This window comes from Hyperoodon ampullatus (assembly GCF_949752795.1).
Source record: "Hyperoodon ampullatus genome assembly, chromosome: 5".
Classification (NCBI taxonomy): domain Eukaryota; kingdom Metazoa; phylum Chordata; class Mammalia; order Artiodactyla; family Ziphiidae; genus Hyperoodon; species Hyperoodon ampullatus.
This window is the reverse complement of record NC_136918.1, coordinates 110,922,672-110,945,656: the sequence shown is the minus strand read 5'-3', so window position 1 is coordinate 110,945,656 and position 22,985 is coordinate 110,922,672.

Sequence of the window (22,985 nt, the reverse complement as noted above, 5' to 3'; positions counted from 1 at the left end):
ATATGTGGAATCAAAAAAACAAAACAAATAAACAAATGTAACAAAACAGAAACAGGCATAGATAACTACTCTTGATTTTCTACCATAATTTAATTTTTCCTGTTCTAGAAATTCATATAAATGGAATCATAGAGCATGTGCTTTTTAATGTAAGCCTAACTTTCACTTGTACAACGATTTTGAGATTCATGCATGTTGTAGTGTATAAGTAGTTTATTCCTTTTTGTTGCTGAGTAGTATTTCTTTGCATGCATATACTGCAGTTTTATTCTGCTATTGATGGATACCTCAGCTATTTTCAGTTTTTGATCATGTTGAATAAAGCTGATATAAGCATCCTTAAGAAATTATTTCTAAAATGTATTCAGAAATGAAAAGGACAAAACACAGTTAAGACATATTTGAAAAGGAACAGAGTTTGAGGATTTGTTTTATAGGGTTTTAAGACTGAGGACAGATGAATAAACCAAAGAAAGACAATAGAAAGCTGGAAACAATCATATGCATGCACACACACACACACACACACACACACACACAGACACATGAGAACTTAATTTATGGTAAAGGTGGCACTGTTAATAATCATAAAAAATTAAAACTTGCCTATTATTAGCAGTAGAGTATAACTTGTGCCACCTGCATTTATACTCAGAGTAAAATTATTAATGTTAGCCTTAGTGATCAATCTTCAGTTGTACGTTTTTACATGAAGTTCAGAGTGGAACATTTTGGTGTGAAAAGTTCACTTTTTCTTCAAGGTAGGTAGTATATAAAGAATCATTTTGTTTAAATAGAGTCTCCCTAGAGCTCTCTGACTCCAAGACCAGACTCCAATTAAGAGTCTTTTAGAGTCAAATACCTATGAAATAGAGAACAGTGTTACTTGTCCTTTATAGATCATGTCCTTCTTTGCTCAGTTAAGACTTCCTTTCAAATAGGTGTTAGGAAAACGATTTTAAAAATGCCCCAATATTTGCATTTAAAAAGAGGAGAAAACACACCCTGAAGAACTAGTAATTGCTACATTATAAGGGTGATATAAGCATGTAGTTTTTCCGACTAAAACTCTCTAGGAGAAACAAGGGGGTTTGTGTATGTGAACAAATTACCAACTCTTGCTTTGACGCAATGGGACATATTATTGTACACTCATATTATTTTTAGTTCAATTGCATTTGGTTAAACTTAATTTTGATTTCCAATTCATAAGTATCGAAAGGAAAAATATATCCACGTGATATAGTGAATGTTGAAGGAAATATATATTATTTTACCTTGAAAATCAGGCTTCCTAGAATAACTTGCTCTTTTGATTGTAAAAATTAAAAAAACTGGATCAGAAGGTTGAAAACTACAAATTGTGCCTAGAAACTGTAAGAGAGATGACAGAAGAAGTATTTACATGTGGCCATAACATGGGACATGAAACTTACTTTTGGTTTATTTTCCCCACTTCCACCATCCACTTCCTGTGTAGAAACATCTGAGTATTTTCTAGATCAGATATTATATCAGGACATTAGTTCAGAACAGTGAAGTTAAGGGGAGCCCCTGCACAAGTGTCAGTCATGGTCTCCTAATCTCTTCCTAGGTGGAAAGAGGCAGAGCCCATCGTTTTGCTTTTCTATGGAAAGAATTAAATGAAATCCTTCAAGAGAGCTATAGAAGAGTTGGAAAAGAAGGTAGAAAGGAAACTGTTGAGGAATATTAGATCAATCTACAAAAATGGGAATGCTCCCAAAGATCACTACTGGAGAATGAAAAGGTGGTGCTGATACTATGAGATTGGCCACTTCCCACTGGAATTTGTTAACTGGAAAAATCTGCTGATAGATCCAGAACTTCTTTTTTCTGTGGGGGAGGAGGATTATGATGAGGACGTGGTTTCTTATTAGTTTGAGTAAATAGATATGGAAGTTAACTGGGTTCAAGAAGATACTAGTCTTCCACTAAAAGGACTGCCTGACAAGATCTCCTAAGCCTCTCTCACATGTAGTCACATTACAGAGGAATCACTGGATGTCCTTTATGATGAGTGAGAGTGGGACAACCTAAGCTCCTGGACATCACCCAGTCTTAGCTGAGATATGATGGGAGCACTAGTAGAGAAAGCCAGCTAAGAACTGCAAGACCAGGTGTGCTCTTCTATCACCATTGTGTGTGCTGGCAATATGTCCCTATGTCTCTCCCTGTTTCCCTTAGGTGATGGACAGGAAGAGGGAAGGCAGAAGAGCAGAAGAGCTCTTCAAAAGTGGTGAACACTCAGCAAGGGAGCTTCTAATCATGACTGCAATGTTAGTTCTTGAATCTGATTACATAACTTGTCCAAAAAATACTGAGATTTAGACTAGAAAAAAAGAAAAAAAATGTCTTAAGTTAAAATTAACTATCTCACTGTCATTGCTGAAAAGAATGAGTGTCTTTAAAGGAAACTTATTTGTGTAATAAAAATTTTAATATTTGTATACATCTGGCTTGTAGTTACCAATTTGTATAAAAATAACATATAGTAAGATGAGAAAACTTAAGTGTTACTCCTGCTTTGGGCTCCTTAAGACACATTTCAGTTGCTCTGACTTCATCCATCTAGTAACCTATCAATCTAAATTCTCTGTGACAATGAGCATTTCTGTTTCTTCCAATTAGGTAAGTGAATCTTTAACTAAGAGTTTAGGTGTGAGAAATAAACCAGGATCAATACATGGATGTGGAGCTGCTGTGGAAGCAGCAGTTCTTCCAGTATATTATAGAATGCTTCTAGTATGATATGAAGAAGTCTGGAGAAAAATTCATTATGTAAGAACAGATGATGAGACAAAACATAGGGAGCATGAGAGAAAATAGTGTCAAGTGTGAAGAAGTAGAGGAAAAGGGAGAGGTAATAAATAAGATGTTTCATGATTAATGAAGGACTTCGAAGCAGACAGAGTCCACACACTATAACTTTTATACTGTTAGCATCACCATGCTTCACTGTGGATATTCTTTAAAAAAATGATAATAACTGTAATCCATGATAAATAGTAAAATAGTGAGATTCACCATGAGACAATCATCACCTACTTCAGAAAAGTTTTTCAAAACTCAGCCTTCTTGTAGGCTATTGGAGGGTAAAACATTATAACTCCCTTGAGTAGCAAGTACAATATCATGATTTACCTCTGCTAAGAATAGAAAATCTATACCCATGTCTATTGGCAAAGGTATTCCACACATGTCAGCATGATGCCTTATTTTTTAACTTTATCAATAATATCAATAGTACTCTACTTGATTTCAGTCACTCTGAGAAATCCAAATACACATTACATTCTCCAGGCCCTCAGGCCCTGAAAAGAAGACATCAGATCTAAAAAAGGAAGAAAGAGAAAGGTCCAAAGGGGCTTTAGGAGGGCTTATAACCAAAATGAGAATAAATATATAAACGTGTGTGTTTTGGATATGTGTTAAATTTCACCAAAATCGTATTATGGTATAATCACTTTAATACAAAAGGTTTTCAAGTCCTAATGTTTTCATTATACTAAATACATGTTTTTGTGATTGATACCTAGTTAGAATATCAAGTATATTCTGATATATCCTGTAGCTATCATACCTGAGTTACTTTATGTAGTCACAGCCACCTCTTTCCACCCTGAGTATGGAAAATTGTATGGGTTTGTAGATGAATGTAGAATATGTCTTCCAAATTTTTAAGATGATGTTAATAGATAGTCCATGATAGAACAGACTATAATTGATAAGTTTAAGAAATGTTGGTTTGAAAATTTCAATAACTTTATGTATTTCACAATTTCTCAGAAAATTTACTATCTTAATGAGAATGGTAACAAAATATTAATGGAAAATATTCAGCTAAGAGTGTAGTTGGGATGATCAGGAAATAAGATGCTTGAACAGGTAGAAACTGGCGCTTAATAGAAATTTAAAAGTGTTGTAGCACAAGGTGAGGCTGGAGAAATACGTAGAAATCCAACTATGTGGGCTTTGTAGGATATGTTAAAGTTTTGCTATTCTAAGAGAAATATAAAGGCTTTAAAAGATTTCAAACATAGAAGTAAATAAACTGGGTGCAGCACTGTAGAATGGATTTAGGTGTGGAAGAAAGAAAAGGAGGAAAGTACAAGTCAAGAGATGGTACCAGTATTTGAGATGAGGTAAAAGATCTTTCGACTAGAGTGTGCAGAGACACAAATATGTCCAAAGAAATTTTATTAATTGATCTATATATCTGTTAAAAAATTATTTATTACTGACTGTGAAAATAGAGCTGTTCTAGTCAGGAGCTATACCAGTGAACAAGACAGATAAGAACCCTTTTTTTCTTAGAGCTGATATTCTACTGGCTCCAGAAAGACAAAACCACAAATAAACAAACTAATTGAATAAGTAATATAGTTTAACATGATAATAATGACTGCAGAAAAAAATTAAATACAAGACTATTTGGAAAAAACTCAATTAGAATACATAGAACTGAAAATAAAACCAAAATGGACAAAATATTATTGAGAATAATACATAGAGAGAAAAAGAAATTTAAAAAAAATACATGGAAGAGAAGTTGAGAGAAAAGGAGGAAACTTATGATGATAAATGTCAGAAAACTCATCACCTTTTGTTAGCTATTGATTATAAGTGACATAGTGATGCCTTCTGGAATACTGGAATTGTTCCATATCATGGATGTACACAGAAATGTTTGTATCAAGCAACATTCTTAGAATTTGCTCAATTTACTGTGTATTAGCTACACCTAAAAAAGTAAAAACCAAACAAAACAGAGAATAAAAAGAAAAATTGAATAATATGTCTAATTAGAATTTTATATGCAGAGCAGGAAGTGAATAGATGAGAAGCAAAGAGAAAATAACTGGATATTTTCCAATGATGGCTTTGTTTAATTTTTTTTTTTAAATAATAGAGTCATGAAGAAAGAAGAGACTCTATAGGATTAACTTTACTGGGCAAGAAGGTAGTTTGAATTTTGCTTATGTTAGTTAATTATTTTAAGGATCTCTTCAATACTTCTGTAGCTCCATACTGAATGTTCATGTTATATAGTTTGAGTGATAATCTGAAACATACAAGCCTCATGCTACATTTAGCATATTAGATGTTAAAGAGTGAAAATTATTCTAGTCATTAATTTAAAGTAAAGATCTAAAAAAGAGGCAACAGAAGTCTTACTAGAAAGTATTTTAGGATTTGGAATGTAAAGGGAATGAACACTACAGCTCTAATACCACTTTTAAAATAATTGGTGCCATTTAGAATAATCAGAATCATGATTCTTCTTTATATTTTTATAGGACCGTGTGAGAGGTATAAGAACATCTTCTTTAACTTGTAGATTAAAGATGCTAATTGAATATATGCTTATTAAAACAAAAAAGTCTTAATAAGCTTTCAGAGTTAGACTTTCAACGCTTACCCATTATTTCCTTTTATTCATCCTTCATTTTCATGCCTCCATAGTTTTCCTGTGATATCCAGTTGTATATCCAACAGTGACTATTGGAAAAGTAATCTCATCTTTAAGCAAAGTACAGCATATAATACTATACTACTCCTATATATAATGCACAGCCTTTTGCAAAATTTGCATTACGAAGATGCCTATAACTGCTCCTTAACAACTTGATTATCTCTTTACTCATGAGCAAAATATTACTGAAAACTCTTTCACAGGTTAGGTTCTCCAGGAGATACTGAAGTAGAATTTCAGATGCAAGATGTATATTAAGAAACTGCACCATTGAAGGGCAAGAAGGGGGATAAAAAGAGGTTAAGTCATGATGTAAGATCTATGTAGTTTTAGCCAACTCAGCAGAGAACACTGAAATGAGTAACACTCATCAGAATGTCTTACATCAGGTAGAAATGGCTGAGATTTTTATACCCCTATCTCACCAAAGACCAGAGCTCAAATTTGTCAGGGTGGGAAGCACAAAGCTTCCAAGTGAGTATTGGGGATATATGTAAGTGGAGCTATTCTGGTTTGCACTTTTTATTAACAGACCCATATATTCTTCCTTTGAAGGACACAGTACAGCAAAACGTCTCCCAGTTTTATGAATGCTACATGCTGGAGGATGGCAAAACATCCCCATAGACCTGGCACTTCGGTTATGTCTACACTGAGACATGATAGTGTTCAAACAGGGAAAGCTTCTGGGTGATGGTGTATGAGATACAATAAGTGGTCCCACACCCCACCTATTAAATGGGTCTCCTGGTCTGACATGATCTTATGTGAGATTCCATGTTGAAAGAGCAAACAGTTCCACAGGCTCTCATATTGTAGTGCTGACTGGGCTCTGCAGTCAGAGAAGGTCAACACATGGAAGGAATATGTGACAATCTCTACGAGAATAAATAGCTGTCACTCCAGGATGGAAGAGTCCAAATGTAGGCAATTTAAACAATGTAACTTTTGATCTCTTTAAGGGATTGTGCCATAACAGGGGTTCAGCACTGTTCATTATTGCTGGCAGGTTGGTATCAGCAGTAGATCGTTCAGTTTTGAAAAATATGGATTCATGTTATTAGACATGGTAGCCTCCATCTCTGTCACAGTGGCCACTTCATTCATGTATCCATTATAATGGACTGGGTTGCCCAGTGACAGAGCACCTTTTATTAATGGCCTAAATCATTTCACCTTTTCTATGAAGGATGCTTCCTAGTGGGCATTAGAAGGATAATGCAATCTATTCACTTTTTGTACCCGCTCATATATGTCCATACTCATGATTTCATCCCAGTTTTTCTTGTCTCCCAATCCTTAGGAGAATTTTCCTTTGCTAATTCTCTTTATGGTCACCCCTAAGCAGAATGCAACTTATTTCTATTTCATTAGTGCTCACATTTGTAAATTAAGCTTGTTTTTTCTTCTTACTTCAACTGGTCATGTGGGATTCTTCCATAAAACCATAGGCAGATCCTGAGGGACGATGCTGGTGCAAAAGTGGTTGATGCCATAATGCTTATGACTGCGGTTCCAGCTTATGCGTTTTTATGCCTTTAGCACTTTCTCTTTCAATAGATTATTGCTAGGACATGGCTTGGTAGGTCTGTTAGGATCCAGCTCATGATGGCAGCTCCAGCCATCTGGTCATTTAGTGTCCCATGGTCAAGTCTTCTATACCTATTGGGGTCTAGAGGCATGCTAAGAGTTGTTTCATACAAAGCACATAATTCTCTGGTGGAGAATTTATAGCCTTCCTTTCACAACCCGTGTCATCATGCTTCTAATATCCTTGCCACAAAGTCTCCATGGAATCTTTACCCCTACTAATACCACCAACTTCATAAGATCTGCCAGAGGACATGGTCACAGTGGCAGGAATGCTTGCACCACACCTTGGAGCTATTCCAGAGCCCTTTCCTTTTTTACATCCTACCTGAACCTGGAAATCTTTTTTTTATCTTATTTATTTTATTTTTTAAACATCTTTATTGGAGTATAATTGCTTTACAATGGTGTGTTAGTTTCTGCTTTATAACAAATTTACTCAGTTATACATATACATATGCCCCCGTATCTCTTCCCTCTTGCGTCTGCCTCCCTCCCACCCTCCCTATCCCACCCCTCTAGGTGGTCACAAAGCACCGAGCTGATCTCCCTGGGCTATGCAGCTGCTTCCCACTAGCTATCTATTTTACGTTTGGTAGTGTATATATGTCCATGCCACTCTCTCACTTTATCCCAGCTTACCCTTCCCCCTCCCCATATCCTCAAGTCCATTCTCTAGTAGGTCTGCATCTTTATTTCCATCTTACCCCTAGGTTCTTCATGACCTTTTTTTTTTTTTTTTTTTTTTTTTAGATTCCATATATATGTGTTAGCACACATTATTTGTTTTTCTCTCTCTGACTTACTTCACTCTGTATGACTGTCTCTAGGTCCATCCACCTCACTACAAATAACCCAGTTTCGTTTCTTTTTATTGCTGAGTAATATTCCATTGTGTATATGTGCCACATCTTCTTTATCCATTCATCTGTTGATGGACACTTAGGTTGATTCCATGTCCTGGCTTTTGTAAATAGAGCTGTCATGAACATTGTGGTACATGACTCTTTTTGAATTATGGTTTTCTCAGGGTATATGCCCAGTAGTGGGATTGCTGGGTCATATGGTAGTTCTAGTTTTACTTTTTAAAGGATCCTCCATACTGTTCTCCATAGTGGCTGTACCAATTCACATACCCACCAACACTGCAAGAGTGTTCCCTTTTCTCCACACCCTCTCCAGCATTTATTGTTTCTGGGTTTTTTGATGATGGCCATTCTGACCAGTGTAAGATGATATCTCATTGTAGTTTTGATTTGCATTTCTCTAATGATTAATGATGTTGAGCATTCTTTCATGTGTCTGTTGGCAATCTGTATATCTTCTTTGGAGAAATGTCTATTTAGGTCTTCTGCCCATTTTTGAGTTGTTTGTTTTTTTGATATTGAGCTGCATGAGCTGCTTGTAAATTTTGGAAATTAATCCTTTGTCAGTTGCTTCATTTGCAAATATTTTCTCCCATTCTGAGGGTTGTCTTTTCATCTTGTTTATGGTTTCCTTTGCTGTGCAAAAGCTTTTAAGTTTCATTAGGTCCCATTTTTTTATTTTTGTTTTTATTTCCATGTCTCTAGGAGGTGGGTCCAAAAGGATCTTGCTGTGATTTATGTCATAGAGTGTTCTGCCTATGTGAAACTGGAAGTCTTTTGATTACCTGGTAAATATCCAGAGCATATTCCTAGGTATGAACTTTGCTATCTCTAGTACCAGAAGAGGTCCATCAGCAATTGTGCTTCCCTCTTTGTGATAGGAAGTACAAGGTGCAGTAATTTGTCCTTTGTTTTGGAGATTATGGCTTGGCATGCCACTAGACCCTTACAAATTTTATGAATGTGACAGATCCTTGAGTATTCACAAGATTAATCTCCTGGTCTCCGGAGTGCATGTGTCTTACCAAGATCTCAAGTCTGTCCAATTCTTGCTCAGCCTACCCAACCAATACAGTGTTATCAGTATAAGATCAATTTGATATTCTGCAAGATACTGAGACAGTCCAGGTCACTTTGTACTATATTATGACAGAGTGCAGGACAGAAAATTAACTCAGCTTTAGGAAGAAAATGAAAAATATTTACTCTCATCTGCTTCACATGAGTGCTACAGTATCTAATTCTCCTTTCTTATAATGATAGAAAATAGTTCAGTTGCCAAATCAATGGGTAATACCATGTGTCTGAGGAGTCTTAATATGCTCTAGCAAAAATACCACATATAGCATGTTGGCTGTAGTCATGGATACAACTTTATTGAGCTTGAAATAGTCTATAATCATTCTCCAGGGTCCATCTTGCTTTTGCAGGGATCACACTGGTGAATTAAATGAAGAATTGACAGATACCACCACTCCTGAATCCTTTGGCTCTCTAAGGGTAGCACTAGTTTTTGCCAAAGTCTTTGGCCAGGATGAGATGCTTTTATTTATTTACTATCTTGGCTGGTTGTGTATGATTTCAAAGACTTCTGCTTGACTTTACTCATCATAATAGCCTGTGCCTTACAGACTAAGAACTCAATATAGGAATTGTGCCAATTATATACTTGGGGAACAGGGAAATGACTACCAGTTGTCTCTGTAAAATGAGGGTATATACTGCCAGTCAGGCTTTGGTCAGGACTACCTTTATTGTCCCAGCCCTATGTACTCCCACTCCAAAGGTGCTATGATAATGCCAAGTTTCTGGTTATGAATGTCCTCTCAGATCCAGTATCCATCAGTCTTCACAATGTCTGAGTATTCTTCTTTGCTCAGTGTACAGTTAGTGCCTGTGTAAATGACCATAGATAATTTTGGGGGAATTACTGGAAGATCCATTATCTTGTACACTTGCCATGCTGTTGTAGGATCTTTCCTCCTGAGTACCTAGCCACATCTTCAGCTGATGGATTCCACAGTAGTCAAATGGCTCAGTTGTAGAAACCAGACAAGGAATCATAACTTTTTATTGGGGATACAGACTCAGCTATCCAGTCATTCATCCTTGATTTTTTCCTGCTAAGTATTATCCTTATCAGCTGTCCATTTGTTTTGCCTCAAGGGACACTATATTTTATTAGACATCTCCATAACTCTTTGTAGGTCAGAACTTTTTGGTGGCCACTTAGACCTTGCAGGTTGTTGCAATAATTGTGACCCCTCCCCTGGACTTCTGGAAGTTAAATACCTCTATTGTTTCTGGGTTCTACAATCCTCATGCTTCCTTTAAACTACATTCTATAACAGTCTCTAATATCAATTTTTTGGGAGTTTTAGAACTGAAGAGTTTCCTGGGATGGAGGGAAAAAAAGAGTTATACTTTTCAGCATGCCTCATTACCCAAAGTTTTTCATCCCATTCTTTAGTGTTTGCCATGGCAATTCTGGCATTTCAATTCACTCAGTGAAATTTAGCATCACTTTTTCCATGCATCTAGGAGGTATCCTAGTAATGAATTAACACCATTTCTTGGGGTCTTTACCATGACATTAAATATTTTCTCTTGGGAGAGTGCCCCCAAGTCAAAAAAATATTTTCTATCCAGTTTTATGGTTGGCATTCTCATCCTTTGTCCTCTCACTAGAGTAGATAAGCTTCCTTGTGTGTAAAGAGGACTCTGGCTTTTATTCCTGGCTTTTAGTTGCTTGCCACACACCCTCTGTTCTTCATTGTCTTTTAATAGAACACCAGGGGTGCCTAGCAATAGTCATTCAATCCCTTATCCTTATAGCCACTATATCGTCAATACATTTTTAATGTCTGATATCATGTGGGCTAGTGTTCTCTATTCCACAAGAATAGATTTACAATCCATCACTGGTGAAAGTTTTAACAATTGGACTGCCACACTGTGCCAGTGGTTGCCTGTGCTTCATCTATCACCAGTCATAGGGTTCTTACTGCCAACCAGGTGGTGAATCATCCAACTCTAAAACCTCGTCTTATCATCTGCTTTCTTGGACTGCTCCCAGTGCAAATATTGCAAGTTGCATTCTCTGGCAGCAGATACTAAGATGGAGTTTATAGTGTAAGATGGTTATTTGGGATCAACATCCATTGAAGGAAGAGGAAAGAAACATTATTGGGCAGAGGAAGAAGTTAAGTTTCAGTTCTGTCCCCCACACCCCAATTCTTGATCCATCTGACTAAGGGGTCATTAGACTGTCCTACATCAAACCAAGATGTCTGGACCCTTATATCACTCTTCTCAGTCACAAGATGTGGGCTTCTCTGGGTGATGAGATCTCTGCAGCTGAGGTAGTCCCAGGAGGATCTCATAGCTGAAGAGTATGTGCTTACTGCTCTCCTCAACTTTATAGCTAGTTCTTTCTTGAAAGGAGATCCAGAGGTGCAGCTCTGTGTCTAATACAACCTCATTCTCTGATGTCATGCTATCAGGGAACACACATCTAAAAAATCATTTCTTTGCCCTATTGTTACTTGTACCTATATTCTGGATAAGAATAGTTATAGGAGTTAATGCATCTGATCATTTTAATAGTGACTGTAATTATACATAAATTTGATACTCTCATCATAGAAAAATTAATGATATACATAAACTATATGTAAAGAAAGGGTATTGAATTAAAGCTTGGTCCTATGTGTACTGGATCATAATAAAAGTATAGGTGATTTAGGATAGAATTCAGCTGCCTATATTGAATACCTGACAAAAAAGGCAAACAGTGGTAAAAATGGGAAATCAGGTTCATCTGTCTCATGTTACAAGTAGTTGGAAGGTAGGTATTACAGGTCTGGAATAACTGCTCAAAGTCCCTCCCTCCTTTTATCTTTCTTCTTCACTCTTCTTAGCCTGTGGCTTTTATCCCCATGGTTATAAAATGGTAGCTATGCTACAGCTGTGAGATTCTGTATCCAACACAAAGGGAAAAGGGTAAATGGTAAGGATGGTTGATGACTCTTTTCTCAGGAGAAAAAAAAATAGCCTTCCCAAAAGCCTTACTCAGGAGATTTTTGCTTATCTCTTGCTGTTTAGAATCATGTCACATGGCCATCACTACCTGCAAGGATTCCTGTAGATGTAGTTTTCTACCTTAGCACATTGGTACCCAAAACTATGCCAAGATTCTTTTGTTAAAGAAGAGCAGGAGGGCTTCCCTGGTGGCGCAGTGGTTGAGAGTCCGCCTGCCGATGCATGGGACACGGGTTCGTGCCCCGGTCCGGGAAGATCCCACATGCCGCAGAGCAGCTAGGCCTGTGAGCCATGGCCGCTGAGCCTGTGCGTCCGGAGCCTGTGCTCCGCAATGGAAGAGGCCACAACAGTGAGAGGCCCACGTACTGCCAAAAAAAAAAAAAAAAAAAAAAGAAGCGCAGGATGCAACCTGCAGTGTTTGCCCCAGGGCATGTCTAAGTATTTAAATGGCTAACCACTGACTCTTAATACTATTAATATTGTGGAAACACTTCACAGAGAAATGTAGTATTTTTAGCATTATTTATACACACTACGTTCAGCTTCTTTTATTTATAGATTGAGCCCAGTTTTAACAAGTCATTTTGCCCTGAAACTATCTTACAGGTAGTTAATAAAATAAAAGCACATATACCTGATATAGTCCTTCCAAATTTAAAGGCATTCTTCCAAGATAAACAAAGAAAGGAAATGAATATTTTTGCAGTTATCTATCAGAAAAGCATGTTAACCTTTTAGTCCAGATGCTGTTGAAATGTGATTTAAAATCTCCCCTTCCTTTCAGCATATATCAATAATAAATGAATTATTTTTAAGAAAGAAAAAAGGTATAACAAGACCACATGCCAAAATAATTTAAACATCCTAATGGATTAGCAATAAAATAGAAACTCAACAAGGTAGGGATGATGTCTGAGTCTTGAGGGAGAAAAGAGTGGCCAGGAGGTCATTTTCTGTGACATAATTGGGAACTAAAATGTTCCACTTGAGATTATAGTGACCAAAGTCTATTTTACCATGTGGAACTGGGAACTAGAGCCTGTATCTTCTGTCCATGTAAAATGGATGAAAAATTTCTGAGAGCAATCATTGCTTGAGGCTGCAATTCCTATCTAGCTGTCTTCCTAGGGTGTCAAGAAGCAGGCAGAGTCTCGAAGCCAGAAGTTTAGTCAAATTGCCTGTTAACTTTGCTGTCATCTGTAATATCCCCAATAGGACAATGGGGTCGGGACCCTGAGCCTTTCTGTTTTCACAGTGGGGAATCCCACAGCTAACATGGGGGTGGCAAGAAAACTACTAGACAGATAGATGAGTGCCAGAGTTTCTCCAGAACCCCAGCCCCTCTTACAGTCATTCTCTAAGTTGCTTGGAACCTTCCTTGTCTACCTTTGTCCCTCTTCAGTGGTTTGAATCCTGTTTTGAAAAATACTTATCTTAGAAACTCAATAACATAATCAAAGCAATTTACTTTCTTAGAAATACTTTGTTTCTTTAAAAATATTTTAATGTTAATGTGTCAGTTCTGCCACTATTTTAAAAATATATGTAGCATTAGACTATTCCTTTTACTAGCCATATCACTTATCAAATTAATATCACCTAAGTATGTTAAAAATAGGTGGCTTTCTTACTTACCACTGAGAGGCATGACTGATTCAATGTGAGAGAAGAAAGCAATAAACTAGGCAGGATTTCAACATCATCTGAGCTAGCAGAGGCAATAAATGTGCTGTAGAAAGCAAAATGTCTGATTAGGCTGAGACAGAGACTAATCTTTGACAGAAATGGAACTCTCCAAACGTTATCTTCTTAAGGATCCAGACTGGGAGTTCCAGAGTCATCTTTCTCTGACTTTCCTAAAAACACTACTTATGCTGAAAAAAAAAAAAAATCACTTTCTGTGAAAGAAAACTACATGATTTCCTAATACAAATACCATCATTTTCCAACTAGGCCTTACTTATTTAGTCCTGCACTTTTTTGTATTTTCAATAAATCTGAGTTAATATTGATATTTCCTCTAATTCGCAATCCTATGAAACAAATAATGCCAAAAGTTTAATGAATTCTTTTTGGTCAGACAAACAAATGCCCCTGTGATTTGGGGAGAAGAGAACAAAGTTCACTTTTACTCTGGTTGCCAAAATGGACTAGTTAAAAGCAGAAATTATTTGCTTTGTCTTCATAGTTTATGCAGTCATAACAGAGTAAGAGATAAGGCTATAATCTACTTATTTTATTTTTGTATACATAAGCAAATATTTAAGTTTTTCCTAAGAGAATTGAGAATTGTAGATAATCATGTGTGCATGTGGACACACACACACTAAATGTTAAGCATTTAACCATTTTTGATGGATCCAATATCCCAATCCTGTTCTTCTCAGGGGCAGAGATAGTGATTGTGAAACACTTCACTAGATACCAGGTTTAGATTTGATCTGAGATTAAATAGATTTTACCATCACTTATCTGACAGAACTGCAATGTGTTCCATTGACAATTTGGTATAGAAAATTTGGATTACAATAAAGGCTGTGATAAACTTTTCATTTTATTCTTGGTAGGTGCAGCACTGGACTCTGTAAAGTTTACTTCTGGCATTCTCCTTTCTTCTTATCAATTTCTCTATCTTTTTCTCTGAGCCTACTTATCCTTTGCTACACTACGCCAGACTCTTCTATCAGTCCCCCCAACTCATGCAAATTATATTTTATTGCTTTCTAAAGGAGGTCATAAACTGTTGGCTCCAAGCCTTGTACAGCCCTTAGATGTTTTGCCTGGTGCTTGAACTATAGAAACACACACACACACACACACACACACACACACACATCAGCAGCCAATACCAATACTTAAATCTAGATTTACAGCTTTTCTTAGAAGCAGTTAGCAACTTTGGGTCTGTTAACTCTGCCTTTCCACATGACAGCAATTGTTGAGCATCGACTAGAAGCTGCCCCCCTAGAAAGGTCATGTGACCCCCAGTTCACAGAGGCTCCTCTCGCCTCTTTTGCATTATACTTGAATTTAGGCTGTTTCTCTAATTTACATTAACAGCACAGCCCCTGTGGACCTTGTGACCCTGTGACCCCTATTATATAGCTTTCTCTCTCAACTGTCAACTAAGCCCAATTAACATGTTTATTGATAAGACACTTATCTCCCACTGGTACATATTAATAAGAAATACTTGAAAGCCTACAGCACTTCAACCTTTCAAAATCTTTATAAAAAAGAAAAGTGGTTAAAAGGAACATCTGTTTATAGAAGTTGTTATTTCCAGACAAATTCTTTCCCAAAACTTCGTAATCATGGGATGACAATCCTCGTTTCACCATTTGGCCACATAATACTCTTACCCCACATTTTTGAAATTTTATGTCTATATCTGTAAGTATAAAAGAATTGGATGCTAAGATCTCCTTTCCCTACATGATTACCTCTATTTCCATCATGATTCCTTCTATCTATCACTTAGTATCTCTTCATTTTAAAACTAAGATTTATTCTTTTCCTTTGGGAGGATATGTTCTAGCTTCACTCTGAGAGCTTTCTGTATTTCCAAGTTTTTCATGCATACCTATGTTATAGCTATTATCACACTGAGTTATAATACTTTGGTTCACATGTAATGGGGATGAATTTTACTCTGTGATGTGCAGCAGTAAGATGCATTTCGTTTATTTGTTTATTTAACTTTGGTCTTTAAGCCAGATCATCTGCTCCAGGGCTGCAACTTCCTGTCCACAGGGATCTACAACTCTAGGCTTGTTGAAGAGCTTCCTTGTTAAAGAACTTCCTCCTCCTTAAAGCTAGGAAAGATTCCTAGAGATCAAACACACTCAAGGACAATTCCTCTCATTCTCATTTAGAGAGGCTCCACTGGTCTCTGTCAAGCTTGGACAGGGGTGTCTTAGCTGAATCCAGAAGCCTGATGCCTAAAATTCATTCTCTCTTAACAATTCAGTCAGCCTTGATTGCCTGATAGCTTGTATGGCCCACTTCCCAGCAATTACTGAAACCACCTAACCACCCTCTCTCCCCTCAAGAAAATCACTTTAATTTTTTTTCTTCAAATTGACATACTTCCATCACTTCTAAACTCCAGCATGTTTGCCTTCTAGGACCTGTGAATTCCATCTGCTTTATGAATCTGGGTAAGGGTTAAATTTTAGATGCCTTCCAAATTTTCCTTTGTCCCTTAAACATAAAGTTTGCTAACAACCTCCTCATTGGGGGAGGAGAGAAAAAAACAAAACCAAAAACTTTAACAACCTTATTAGAATGGAGGTGTTGTAAGCAGAATTCTAAGATGGCTCCATGATTCCTTCTCCTTGGTGTGTTCACTTGTATAATTCTCTCCACTTGAGTGTCAGAGGGCCTGAGCTAATCAGGTGAAACATCCTAAAAGAAGGTCTATAAGTCAGAGAAAAGGAAGATCAGAGAAATTTAAAGCTGTATTAAATGTTCTTCTGCTGACCTTAAATGAGCAACTTGTCACATCATGGAGAGGGCTGTGTGGCAGGCAACTGTGGGCAGTCTCTGGGATCTGAGAGTGACTCTCAGCTGACAAGTATCAATAAAACAGTAACTTTCATCCTAAACCTTCAAAGAAATAGTTTTTAAAAACAGTCAGTGAGTTTAGAAGGGGACCCTGAGCTCCAGATGAGAACATGGCTTGTTTGACACTGATATTAGTTTTGTGAAATTCTGACCAGAAAACCTAGTTACACGGCATCCAGACATCCAACCTACAAAAATTGTGAGACAATAGATGGGTAATTTTTAAACCACTGATTGTGGTAATTTGATATGCATTATATAAAACTATCATAGAGATTTCTTACAAGAGCTGAAAAACAAAGACAGTATCTCAAAGAGTTACCCTATTGTATCCATGGGCCTTTCTTATTTAGTTGTAATTTCTTTGAGGGTAGAGATTTTGTCTTCTTCGTATTCTCAGTATTAGCCTTATATCTGCACGATAATAGGACATAAGTCTTTGGTTGGATAAATTTATAGATAAGTTAGCAAACATTATTTTAACAAATTTAATTACTAAAGAGAGAAAGAAATTTGGGGGGATGATTTGAGGAAATAGCAGGATTGAGTATAATACTTTTACCATAGTGTGTATTTTAGCCAACATATAAGTTTAAGCAAAAGAGATTGAGATTGTATATATTAAAGAACAAGTAAGGTAAATTATCATGCACTTAATATGACTCTGCCATCACATAATGAGATGTGGACAGTATATTAATTGCCATTTTTGTTTTAGAAAGAACACCTGAGGACACGAGAAGACCTATTTCTTAGAAACATTTATATATAACACATATAATAAAGCCACTTTAAGCTTTAACAGTATGAAGGAGCACACACAGATGCACACACACATAAAATTAATTAACTGAAAACTAGTGTCCCTGAAAATCCTACATTTGACATAAGGTATGTACGAACACAGAAGGCACAGGAAGCATTGTAATCTAATGTTACACAGCAACAAAATCAAATACAATTTGAGATTTCATACGTAGAGCAATCATAACAGGGAGTAGGAAGGTAATAGTTCTTCTTTACTAAATTCTAGTAAAAGCATTGGGAATACATTGCACATTCAATCTTGGGGATCTCTGGACTGGAAAAAAAGAAATTCATCAGCTAGAATTGGTGATAGAACAGATACCGAAGGTTGGGTGTTAGAAAGATTGAGGCATTTTGGGAAAATAAGAAAATAATTTATAACATCAAATTGACCCAAATCACCTGGAGTAGGTGAAATTTTCTTGTTACATGGAGAGTGTAGTCACAGAGGACACTGAAGAAATTACTACAGCAGTACTTCCCAAAGGTTACCTTGAAAACAATTTCTCTAGGATTCTGAATGGATTCGGAAAAGCAATTCAGCCTTAAAATTTTCCTCCCCAATGATCTTTCTTATCACTTCTCACTCTTCATTTTTTATTTAAAATTTTTGTACTGTCCAGGGTTTTATCCTTTCTTTTTGTTAGAAACTGTAAGCTACTTCATACAGTAATTTATTCAAGTTTTGTTCTTATTATTATTACCCTTATTATTAACAATGGAAAGATTCACAGTGTTTTAAATTTTAGGAAAGTTAAAGATGCATACATTCTTAATTAGCAGATGAATTTGCTAATCCAATTACACAACTAAAATATAAACAATATTTGTGATGACATATTGCATTTGTATACATTTACTTGTGCTTTAGGGAAAACTAGACTATAAAAATACATTACAAAATGGTGGGATGCAGTTCCTTAATACTTTAGTATTTCCATATCCTAAAATAAATGCATTAAGCCATTGGCTTCATTTTCACAGCTACAGCTCTCTGACTGCAGTGTTTGTACCATACTTAAATTTCTTTCTTCTCCTTCTTAAATCTTAAAAAAAAAAATATTAGAATAACACATACATTGATTGGGTCATTATCAGGGTATTTTGTAAAATGCTTAAAAATACTTAACATTTTTCAATTATTTCCCTCATGCTGTTTGCATTTAACACTTGGAGCACTTGTTTTATTTTTGCACACTTAATGAGTTCCTGATCATGTCCCTTCTGCAAGAAGTAAGCCTGCTCAACAGGGACTTGCCCTAGTGAGGATCTTTGATATTTCTGTGAGATAGATTTTCTTGCATTCCAACCTACTGATAGAGCAGTGTGTACTGCATGTCTCTCCCCTATAAGGCTCCCTCCTCCTCCTCCCCATTTCTTTTACAGCTTACTCTTTGAAAGAAGAAGTCATTCAAAAATGTTACCTCCTTCCTTGGGCCTTTAGAGCTAGGAGTTGTTTCCATTGTGCCTCTAGTGACTGATGTGAGAGAAGTATAAGAAACTGAATCGCAGTCTTTCAAGAGCAGAAGGATTTGCCTGTCACAAGAGAACTAAATGGTAACCCTCAAGTCCTCTTACTGAGCAATTGTGTTTCTGCTCAATAAGTAGGTAAAGGCTTTTTAAACTGAATTTTCTTCATAATAACTTATTTTCTTTTAAGTCAGTTCATTTTTATCAAAAAGTCTTCAACCATATATCTTAAGGTTGTTACCCAATATATAATTATGTTATTTATACCAGTTGTAAAATTGATAAATACAGGGGTTTGCAATTGGGATGAGTGAAGACAGTTAGTATTAATGAATCACCTCTCAGTAAATTCTTGTAATTGATTTCACAGAGGTGTTTCGATCAATTAGAGGCACACATATAGAAATGTTTTATTTTTTCTCATAGCTGCTAATAGCTATACAATGTCAAATTCCCTTTGCTGGTAGGAAATAAGTGCCCTTGATAAAATTTCAGTTTGATTCCCTTTTTGAAAGGTAACTTAGATCTTGAATTTAGTGCAATCAATTAGATTTCAATCTAATTTTGATCTTTTAAATAATCCCTCTTACTCCAGCATAGCTCTGGACTGAAGGTATGCAGTTGTTCATTCTCTTTTGATTCCTTGCATTTTTCCAGAGTTTTCTCCTGTCTACTGGTGAGAGGAGGGGGAAAAGTAAAAGAAGGTTTCTTATACCAACACCCTTTGTGAGTAAGTTGTCTTCCATGTCAGTAATAAATGCTATTTACTTTGTGAATAGTTATAAAGCTATGAAGGCAAGGTTGCTGAATTCTGGTATTGGTCCCAGTGGTGACATAGTTTATGGCTCAGTCCATTTCTGGATGTGGTGTCAGGAGGTCTTAGCAGGTCTTTCCTGTGAGCATCTCCCTAGGCCTTGGCGGTTCTTTTAGAGATATGACTGCATTATCTGACTGTTTTCCACATGGTGACATCAAACCACATTACTCAGAAAGGCTCAACCCCTACAGGTTCCGTAGTCCCTGATCTCAACCATCTTCCAAGTTTCTAACTCAGAGTACAGCCAGCAAATGTAGAATCCATTTTCTTACCTCTTCAAGACAAGAGAATCAGAGCTGATATTTTTCCTCTCTCTGACTCCTTACAGCACACAGTCTTTTGTCTACAGTGTCCTTTTCCTATACTAGGACAGATCAACCTATGCTGCACATAAACATACATCCAACAGGAGTGAGATGTTGATCCTAGCTTTTGAAAGACAAACACAAATTTCAGAAGTTTTTCTTACAGGTCTACTTCCTTGGGTTTGGAAGGGAGTACCTGCAGAGTACCATCTCCAATTTCTTTAGGGAAGTGAGAAAATTGGGTAAACTTTTTTCACAGACATTATACTTTCCCCAAAGTCAACCCTCCACCTTAGGAATCTTTGCTAAGTGGCACAAACCTATCAAGAGGACTACTAAACCTGCCCAAACTGAGTAGCTTCCTAAACAGGAGGTTTAGATGTACAGCAAGATTTCTGAATCATTCATGAGTAGTGTGCATTCACAAATATCTAGCATAAAGCATTTATAACCCTACATAATTATATTATCATTTAAAAATTATATTATTATAATTAGCAGGAACAATTATGTAATATAGGTCAGGCATAGGCAACATATAGTTCTTGTATTTTCAAAAGGAACATGAGATAATTCTGGGAACAATATGCCTTTACACCTTGATTTTTTCTTTTCCTTTCTACTTTTTTTTTGTGCTTCATCTCTTGCTTTCTTTATTCAATACACTCTATTTTAACTCTTTTATTTTGTTTTCGTTTTCTGAGCCTTCATAGTCCTGCTTTTTCTTCTTTCTATTCAATATTGCTCTGCAAAGATGGATTCAGGTCAGATGTTTATGTCTTTTTCAATATCACCTTCCTTGATGATATTGAAAGATTTTGTGGAACAATATGATTTAAAAATTATTACAGAGCCTAAGAAAGTGAGCACTAATTCTAAGGCCAACTGTAATGTAAGATTTTTATACATGTTTCTATGCTGTTAATAATGTGAGCATTTTTCAACCCAATGATATTATCAAGACTACTTCTCCTGATATCTGGGGTGCATGACGTAGCAGTCAGAGGGAAAAGTCACATGGAGTAATAAAAATGTACATCAGCCCTCAACTTCAGTGCAGTAGAAAACTCCCATCATCTTGCTATTTTCTAGAAGTGCACAGTGATATTAGAGTTATGAAACCCTTTATTAGAACCTCACTCTTGAGAAATTCTTCTTAAAGCTTTGGCAGTCTGTGTGGCTTTTTGTAAACATCTTAATTTTAGGAAATTTGGCAGAACGTTTAATTACCAGAAAGAGATCATGTTATTAATCAAATTTGGAATTGCTACCATTAACAAATAAATGATTGTAGGCAAATTGAGGATTTAATTACTTCTCTTAGACACAACATTCTGTTTGCTTTCTCTTTTGAAATTGTCCCCAAATGAAGATTGTGCAATAACATCTTGAAGGAAGTACTGATAAACCTCATTTAATTTGTTTCCATCCCTTTTAAGATTCTACTCCTATTAAAAAGGAATGGCTTGTTGATAAGAAAGCAGTTCAGTATTATGACAGATTCAATCTGCCCAAATGACTGACTTTCAGCTTGGCGCCAGTGAAAGATTACTGCCTCAGATGATATTTATTTTGCTGGCTCTCATATAGTTTATACTCCATAGTTGAGTCAAAATGTTAAAAGAATAAAATGGTTGGAGAATTCTGAGAAATCTGATTAATTTTGTAATGGTGTTGAAAGCTTACCAAAGGTTTTTGTTTCCTAAAGCTACTGCTTTGAGCAAATCAGAGGGGATTTATTTTTAACTGCTGAAAAGAGACAGGGCTTTCTCTGGTTTGCTGTGTATAAAATGACAAGTGTGGAGTCTCTGAATGTCTTGTGGAAGCTTGTCTGACTATGTCAGTTGTGATTTTTGAGATACACACACACATATAGGTATACACACGTATGTGTGTATATATATATATATATATATATATATATGCATATGAATATACAACAGTACAAATATGAATGAACAGGAAGTATAAATGAACCAATTGAGGGAAATTGTGTTTATGACTGTGATGAACACATACCTATCCTTAGCTATCACTAAAAGTTACAGAAATTCCACAAAATTGTTGTTTATGAAAAAAATTTATGTATTTTAGGAGTAAATATAGGGGGCAATAACAAGTGAATTCCAACTGGTAAAGGAGTAGCAATATTAATAAAGAATACATATTGTCTTGAATACCTGTAATTAATGCATAATGAAAACTTCCCTATTTCATTTATTTTGTGTTTTCACGCATTACTTCCAGTCCCACTTCTTTGGTCAAAGGGACTGGCTGTTGTCATCAGGCCCTGGGTACTAAGAATAGGTTAAAGTCATGAAAATCCATGGACTTCCTCAGCTCTGTCAATAGTTTTTTTGTATATATTTTATTTCTGTTTAGAATTGACCCTTGTGAGAATAAGATGATAAAGGTAGTTTTATTTGGTTCACTCCTTTGTTTTCCTCTCAGTGCCTCAAGGCTTTCACTGCTCCAAGTCTTCTCAAATTATTCATCCTGTCCACAAATACTTATTGAGTGTTTCTTATGAGCCAGACACTCAGCTAAGTGCTAGTATACTTTTAATTAAAAAAAAAAATTTTTAAGTAAATATTCTTGCCTTTTCTGGGGCAAGGGGGTTGGACCCCATATTTAATCAATTCCTACCTATAACATTTACATCCACTTAAGATAAAGGGATTAGTTTGCCTCTAATTTCTAATAAAATAATTTATTATTATAATGATTTTAATACAATATCTTTATATCTTTTGATGAAAGTTTGCTAGAGATACAGTATTCTTTAATTTCTAAAGTAAGTGCTACATGGTATGTATGCATTTATGTGTACATAGCTATAAGTATTAAATAAAATCCATATCATCTTAAGAGTATTAATTTTGGGGGGTCCAGAAGTTTAAAAAATTGCTTCAATTAGTTAAAAAAAATTAAACAGAGATTTCAAATATAAGTATTTCTATTCCAGAAACCTATAGCCTTCTTTTTTTCTTTCTCGAAAAAGTAAATGCAAAGAATTTTTTTCTGGGATT